Genomic DNA, 9,199 nt, shown 5'->3' on the forward strand with positions numbered 1-9,199 from the left:
CTTGCTATTTTATACTGTGCAAGCCTCTTCAATCCCGAGTAACTGCTGCAACCTACATCCTTATGAATCTGCTTAATGTATTCATCTCTTAGTCTCCCTGTCTTTGACAAACCTCAAGGTTATTATTTCTTCTCCCTGAATTTTAAATCCTACTCCAAATTTTTCTCTTTTGTCTTTAAGGCTTACCCAACACAGACTGAATAACCTCAGAGATAGGCTTCAACCCTGTTTCACTATTTTCTCAACAACTGCTTCCCTTTCATGCCCCTCAACTCTTATTAACTGCCATATGGTTTCTGTACAACTTAAATAGCCTTTTGCTCCCTGTCTTTTACCTCTACCACCTTCAGAATTTGAAGGAGAGTATTCCAGGCAACATTGTCAAAAGCTTTCTCTGAGTCTAAAATGCTTTAAAAATAGGTTTGCCTTTTCTTAATCTATCTTCTAAGCTAAGTCATAGGGTCAGTATTGCCTCACGGGTTTCTACATTTCTACACATTCCCCTGATCCTCCCCGAGATCAGCTTCTACCAGTTTTTCCATTCATCTCTAAAGAATTCGTGTTAGTATTTTGCAACTATGACTTATTAAACAGATAGTTCAGTAATTTTCACATCTGTCAGCACCTGCTTTCTTTGGAATTGTAATTATTATAGTCTTCTTGAAGTCTGAGGGAATTTCGCCCGTGTCATACATCTTGCTCACCAGGTAGAAGAGTAATTTTGATGGGGCTATAAAGTGATTTAAATATTTTACATTGACTGTGTCAACATAGTCAGTTACTTAGGAGTCACACAGGGGTCAACAATTTAACTAAGCATTCAGATTTCATGTGCAACAATATTAATGTGCAACCTTCTGAGAGTGGTGAGTATGAAGGACTTCTCCTTTGATATTGATCATATGTAAATTACACAGCCACAGACTGACTACACCACAGGCTAACCTACATATTTGATGACACTTGCACTAGGATAGAATTGCAACCCCACCCCCACCCCACATTCCTCGTATAGCAACCAGTAAATCTTGATCACACATCAGAGTTTTATCAATTATTTTAGTTATACAGTAGTATATAGAGCGTGTGTGAATTTTACTACTCATTGTGTTTTATCCCATTTAGCATGTTATTTATTTGTGATTATGTATTGGTTTTGTGGGTCCTGAGCCACAGCCATGAATTTAGCATCTCAGCATTGGTACCTGTATTGCAAACAAAGGCTGTAGGGGAAGTTTTGTGTTATTTGTTTACTAGGTTAGAGTGAGATAACAGATTAACAATACTTCCAAATAGTTCTTTCTTGGGTCATGCCAGTTTTCTTTCTCTCCTTTTTGTGAATCTTGAAAAGGAGCAGAGTGAGGTTCTTACACAGTCAAGTGCAAATAGATTTCTGTAACAGTATGGAACATGTAAATAACAGAGGTGAGCATTATCCACAGACAAATTGGCTAGCTTCCCTGTGGAGTAATTTGTCATTAGTACAAATGACAGCCATTTTGCGCTGATAAATGATGAGTTACAGGAACATGGACATAACAGTAGAAACAATTTTGAAGACAAAGATGATAGGAACCATGTAGAAGCTATAGTCACTATCAGAAATTCAGAAAAAGAGATAGAAGGTAGACTGATACTACGACAATGCCGTAGCACTAATAAATCATGGGTATCATAACCAATTATAGGCGCACTTTATGAACCGCAGCCTGATCCAGTGATTGCTCTCTTTGGTCAGATAAAAAAGCAGAAGAGGCATGACAGAGGAGGCAGGGAGAAAATAGAGCATGAGGCAAAACAATTAATGAAGAAAATCACTGAATATATGAATGAGTTTGGGGACAAATTATAGAAATATGCAGACTTAGTGCAGAGGCAAAAAAAGATGAATGTCTCAACCAAATAGAGGCTACAGGGGCTAAGAAAATTGCTCTTGTTGCTGACAATCATGAGAAACTAGCGAGGTCCAGGGCAAAAAAGAGACCTAAAATCTTGGCATAGGGGCAAAATGCAGAAGTGATGAACACCGGAAGTGATACCAAAGCGGTCAATTGTTTTGCTCATGCTGAGGAAGCATTGAGAACCGTAATGTCAAGAATTTGTGCTGTGGAGTTGATATGCAGATGTTCAAGCCACTTGGTATGGACAGTGCTGACAGGTTGTTCACACAGATGTAGTACACAAGCGACATCATGTGCCAAGTCCAGTGCACACCCACATGATCTCATTGTGCCAATGAAGAAGATTACACCTGACAATTTTTTTTTGATAATTCAGGTAGATGTGAGAACCACAGAAAACATGAGCTTTCCCACGATGTGGAATAAATCTATATGACAGGCTCAGTGAGATGCACAAGTGTGAAGGATGAACCCAAATTTGACCACAGCATTTTCTTTCTGTATTGAAATTTCAAAATTTTAAAGAAAACTGTAACACACTCCATCCAAAGATTTGGATAGGACAGTTGAGCTGCTCAGTACCATATTCATGGCCCCTCAGTGCAAAGTTGAAATTCATACATGTATATATGGATGACAAGACCTCAAAAAGAATGTAAGATGTTACAGAAAATTCCAGCACCTTCAAGGAGGTCAGGGAGGCAATTCTCACTAACTATTGGTCACAAGAAATACATGATATGGCAAAGCAAGAAATCAAAATGTAGACTGAACTCAAATGATCAGGATACAATGGACCAATAAAGATGTTTGAAATTTTATTAAGGAGGAATCAGTTCTTGAATGTGCTGTGTAGCCCAGCGAAGGTAATGAAAGGCGGCAAGCTCTTCTGGCCAATCCTCTCGCCCTGGAAGAACTATCAGCCGCACCCCCTTTCATTTTTTTCTTTCTTTATCATGCAAATTTTGTCAAAATCATTATGTAAGAATTTCTTTTCCTTTATTAATATAAAATGTGAAGGACGATTAGTGGTGACTGACTGCACTGTTCCTGTACTCCGTAATGGAATCAAACTTTTTTCTCTTTATTGTTTTCTCTATACGTTTTTCGATTGATGGACGTGACTGCTGCATTTAAGGTGATGAGTGTGTGTGCATGCCACAGATAGATGCACAGTGGGCATCGGTAGTGGAAGAACCGCTCTCTCTGCTCATGTGCATGATGAATGTAATGGTAGATACATTTTTGGGAGTTTTTGTTGGAGAGTGGAGGATTGACACTCACTGCTTTGCTATAGCGGAAGTAAGTCATTCTATCTTGTCCATATCTATGGAGAGTTTGCTCTTCCCACCATCTGGCCGAAACTTTTTTTTCTCGGCCGCAGCCGGCTGAGTGGCCGTACGGTTCTAGCCGCTACAGTCTGGAACCGTGCAACCGTTACGGTCACAGGATCGAATCCTGCCTCAGGCATGGATGTGTGTGGTGTCCTTAGGTTAGTTAGGTTTAAGTAGTTCTAAGTTCTAGGGGACTGATGACCTCAGATGTTAAGTCCCATAGTGCTCAGAGCCATTTGAACCATTTGAATTTTTCGTGGCCACAAAACAAGCAATCTACTGATTGGAGATCATCTGCTAGCATGTAACACAGCAGCCTACTTTACTGCATTGGCATCACAGCTGACTACTTCACACTGTATGACTGCTGCACTGGTAAAGTTTTGCTACTTTGGCAAGTAGGGCAATCATAAGCCATTAACTTGCTCTCTCATTGCGATATTGTTTATGCAGTGGTTGCACTGAGATTCTTTATTGCATGCTCACTTAATCTTCCACACGTGTGATCAACTACTTGCACGTAATAGGCAGATCTGTATGTTATGATTAGCAGCGTGCCATTCACTATAGCTTGGAATGCCAACACTTATTTTCAATTTAAAATTTTCGTTTTGATGTGAGGGGTGGGGAGTCCACAGTGTCAATGTGTTTATTGAATTAAAACATGGTCCAAGTAGGTTGTATCATTACTATTACTGTTATTATTATTATTATTACTATTAATATTATTATTATCTATATGATTGACTACTTTCAATCTGTGGTCATTTTTAAGCACATACCTTAAGCTTCCACGTCCATTTTACATTACAGGCAATATATCACTGGTACATATCTGCTGCATACACACAGAAGCAAGATGTATTCCCATCAACATGTACCAATGATATATTATAATGTAAAATGAGGGTGGAAGCTTGATTTGATTTGATTTTAGCAGGGAAGCTAAAACAGCTTTGGTCTAAACCACTACTGTCAGCACCAAAACCAAGTTCATTGTGCAGTGTTGCTCCCTGTATATCTAGTAAAGCCAATCAGTGCCCTTAAATAGTGCAGAGAGCCCCTTTACCAGTTTTTTGTTAGACAAAATTTCTTTAGGTCTAGTTGTCTTTGTTTCTTGCTCTCCAGTGCCTTGCGTTCGAAGATTAGGTGTGATGCAGTTTCTTCACTTTTGTCACAGATCCTACATTTAGGGTCTTCTTCTATTATACCCATTGTATGTAGGTGTTTTTTGAAGTTCCCATTGCCAGTCATCAGTCCAACCATGAGTTTAATCTCTTTCCTGTTCAAGCCCACGATTACATGGCTTCTTTTAAAACTTGGCTTCAGCATCATTAACTTATCATGTTTTTGTTTATAGACCTTGGTCCATTATTCTACATGCTATCTTGTAAGCCAGTTCCACAGTTCTAGTTTGATCATAGCCTTGGTGATTGTCAGGACAGGTTCTGGTCCAATGAAGAGAATCTATGCCCCCATCCTGGCCAATCTGTCAGGTTGTTCATTGCCACCGATCCCTGAGTGGCCAGGGACCCACACTAGGTTTACCCTATTGCTTCCCTCTAACTCCACGAGAGCCCTTTCGACATTCTGCAGCAATCTTAGATCTTGTTGCAGGGGCTGCCAATGTGTTCAGGGCTGCCTGGCTGTCTGAATAAATGTAGATGCTATGGTCCTTGTAGCATCTACTCATATCCTCCTACACACATGCCCTGATTGCAGTAATTTCAGCTTGGAGTACCAATGCCACTTTTCCTAAAGAGATGATGCCTTCCAGTCTTGGCTGAACCACATACATCTTTATTACTTTGTTACTTCACTTTATTTCTATATCTTCATCATTTACCAGCCATGGCTGGACAGACTGCGTTACAAATACAATGTTTATCAACTAACATTTATACAACACCATATACAAAATTTATATTACAAATAAAAGAAAATATTTATGCAGTGCACAAAAACACATAGAACATAGAGAAAATGAAATATAACTAAACAGGAAAGTAAAACTTCATAGCAGCAAATGAAAATACCATAAAGCAAAATGTTTACAAAACCATGTAGGTCACACACATAAAGTTTCGTTTGGCAAAATATGTACTTTAAGTAAAACACAAAATTAAATGTGCAGTTAACTGAGAACATTAAAAGGAGATTAAATTTGGGCAAAATTATAAATAAAACATAACAATATTTATTATGTTATCCATTCACTAGAACCACTGTTGACAAACCCTTCCAAGGAATATAGTGGATGTTGTTTCAAGTCCTGAGCAATTTTTTTCCGAAATAATTCAGGTGGTAGGGATTTCACTTCTAGAGGCAGTTTAATGTACATTTTTAGGGCATCTGTTGGAAAGCTGTCTTGTGTGCTTGATAGGCGACACCATGGCACTTCAATGATCCTCTTACAGTGAGTGTCATGATTATATATTTCTTGTCTTATGCCAAAATTCCTTTGATTTTCTTTTATATAAATGAGTCAGAAAAACACAGACTGGCTAAAAACAGTCATTATGCCTAGCCTGATGAAAACAGGCTTACAGTGGTCCAGTCTTTTGCTAGAGGATATGATCCTAATGGCTTTTTTTGTAATAGCAACACATCTTTGAAGCCTGAGGAGTGTTCCCACAACAACAGTACATAGCTAATGTGGCTGTGGAAGAGTGCATGGTAGACTATTGTGAGAAACTGGTCAGTTATTACCCTCTTCAGCTTCCTTAGGAGGTATACCACATGAGAAAGTTTGGTGCATACTTATGCAGTGTGATCATTCATGGAGAGTTTGCTGTCAATCTTGAAGCCCAGTAGTCTGACAGTATCCATGTTTTCTTGCTCTTCAATGTTGGTTAGAGTGCATATCAAATGTTCGGTTTTTTCTTCCTTTATCTTCATTTTATGTGTGATGAACCATTCTTTTATTTCTTCAAACATCAAATTTGATGCACCAAGAGCTTCTGCGGCTGTATGGCCTTTGGCAATAAGGGTAGTGTCATCTGCAAACTGCAACATTTGACTATTACAGCTCGTATCATTGACTTATATGAGGTATAGGAGAGGTCCTAAGACTGATGCTTGGGGCACTCCATGTCCAGTTTTTGTTCAAGAGAAGTTGCTCCGTGTACTGATACTACCTGCTTTCGGTTTTCCAGATAAGATTGGAGTGTTGATAAAACAACATCTCCAACACCATAAAATCTTAACTTGGCTATTGGTGTTGTGTGTAAGATGCAGTCAAAGGCTTTTCTGAGGTCACAGAATGTCAGTGCCACACCCTCTCTCTTCAAAACTCTGTCGAATCATTTTTAATAAGTCGAGTGTGGTTGGCACTGTTGATCTCACTTTTCGGAATCTGTGCTGTGTGTTTTGTAATAAGTTGTTTTCCTCAAAATAATTCAGTACCTGGCAGCGCATCACAGACACAGTAACTTTGGCTGGTACTGGTACCACTGAGATTGGTCTGAAGCTGGACACCTCGCATGGATCCCCCTTCTTATATATTGGTACTGTGCGTACCAGTTCAAGGAAGTCTGGGTAGACACCAGAAGATAGACATTTGTTTATTACTATGGCTAGTGGCTGAACAAATTCTGCAATAATTTTCTTTAGCAGTGTGCAGGACATGCCATAGATGTCTACACTTTCTGAGTGTTTGTAGGAGTTCACCATTTTTATCATGTCTTCAGGGTGTACTTCCTTCCAGTTTTGAATACTGCAAGTATCTACATTTCTTATGTTTGCAGTCGGATCTAGGTCAGAGTGTGGTATTTCACTCACTGTCTTTTCCACTATTCTGACAAAATATTCATTGCAGTCATCAGGGTTACATGAATTTAAACAGGAGGTAGTCTTCTTTCTGTTCTCATTTACAAGATTCCAGGCAGTTTTACAAGGATTATGGGCCTCTTTAATGTATATATCATTATATTTTTTTGCTTCCTCTAATGCCTATAAGCTTTTTTGGCTTTTAGGTAGTTGTGGTGATGTAATTCTTTAGCTGAATGTCTAAAGCTTATTTCATTCGGTCCTTGCACATTGTTACAATACACTTCAATTTATTGAGCTCGGGTGTGTACCATTGTTTCACATTGATAACTTTGTGCCTGCCTTGTGATTTCTCCACAGGATCCTTCAGTGATCTTACCAGAAACATGTCATCAAATATTGCTTTTAAGGTTTGGAACAGACACAAGAAAGAATCACTGCCTACCAACTCTGCAATTTTCTGCTGCCAGTTTACGCAAGAGAGAACTGCTTTGAGGTCATTTAGTCTCCCTCTTTTAACAAATCTTCTTTTGAATGTGTAGTTTGAATGCCATGTGCCTATCTGCAGTTTGCTCCTCATACTGGTTTCCATTACTAGCGCACAGTGATCTGTTGTCATAGGTTCAACTACACTGAGTTTATAATCCCAGATGCTGAAGTTAGTGATTATGGTGTCCAGGCATGCACCAACCCTTGCTGGGAGCTTATTTCCAATAAACTACCCACAACTGGTAATTAATCTCATAAAGATCCTCTCTCTGGCATCTCCATCTTCCCAGTGCCTTGGTCTGATTTCGATGCATCAGTGAACCAGCTACTGTCCTCTGTATGGTGTCGAACTGTTTTTCCCACTGTATTCTGCTTCCAAATATTATGTTGTAAGGCTTCTTGAAGCAGTTGAAATTTACTATATAGTCAGCCAGCGTTTCCCCAGCCATTCCTATATTTACCTCACTCACCATTTTAGTGTGTGATTCTGGATATCCGAATGAGATCCAGTTCTTATCAGTTTTGAATCTGTAAGCACCAGCTGCTGCCTTCATCTTGACCCAAAGGTATAGTGGAAGCATGTCCAGCATTGATTCCATCCCAGCGGTTGGTGTGCTGCTAATTCTGCCTGTTATGGCTAAGCATGCCAGTCTCTGCACCTTAGCAAGCTCATTCGCTGCAACCTGCTGTTCTACCTTCTTCCACAATACTACTGCCCCGTAGGAGATTCTAGGTCTAACCACCATGGTGTATATCCAGTGGCATACCTCTGCGACTTAGTCCCCACTTTTTGCCATAAGCCCTTCTTTTATTCACTAGAGTACCTTTCGCATTGGAGCAGATACTCTTAATGTAGGGGGTCCATGTTAGTTTCTCATCTAAGGTTACCCCTAGATATTTCACTATCGCCTTCACAGGTAGAGTTTCATCGAAGAGCTTTGGATTCCAACTTGAGTGTTGCATATGCTTTTTCATGAATGGTACCACAACAGTCTTCTTAGGATTACCCTTAGATCCTGTTTAATGCACCAGTCTTGCACAATGTCCAGTGCATCTTGTGCCATATTCCTAACTGTGTCATTAAATTTGCCTAGTATTCCCAAGGCAAGATCATCTGCATATCCTTGGCAAAAGCACTGTTTGGAATTTACTGCCTCAATGAGTTTGTTCACCACTAGATTCCACAATAATGGGGATAAAACTTCTCCTTGTGGACAACCTCTAGTGGTGTTAATTACCATTTTTTCATTCATCACGGTGGCCTCTACCTTCCTTCCACTAAGCATGGCCCTAGTTCACCTACATACAGGGTGTTACAAAAAGGTACGGCCAAACTTTCATGAAACATTCCTCACACACAAATAAAGAAAAGATGTTATGTGGACATGTGTCCAGAAACGCTTAATTTTCATGTTAGAGCTAATTTTAGTTTCGTCAGTATGTACTGTACTTCCTCGATTCACCGCCAGTTGGCCCAATTGAAGAAAGGTAATGTTGACTTCGGTGCTTGTGTTGACATTCGACTCATTGCTCTACAGTACTAGCATCAAGCACATCAGTACGTAGCACCAACAGGTTAGTATTCATCACGAACGTGGTTTTGCAGTCAGTGCAATGTTTACAAATGCGGAGTTGGCAGATGCCCACGGGGCAATAGCCGTGGCGCGGTACGTTTGTATCGAGACAGATTTCCAGAACGAAGGTGTC

Source organism: Schistocerca gregaria, chromosome X (assembly GCF_023897955.1).
Source record: "Schistocerca gregaria isolate iqSchGreg1 chromosome X, iqSchGreg1.2, whole genome shotgun sequence".
Lineage (NCBI taxonomy): Eukaryota > Metazoa > Arthropoda > Insecta > Orthoptera > Acrididae > Schistocerca > Schistocerca gregaria.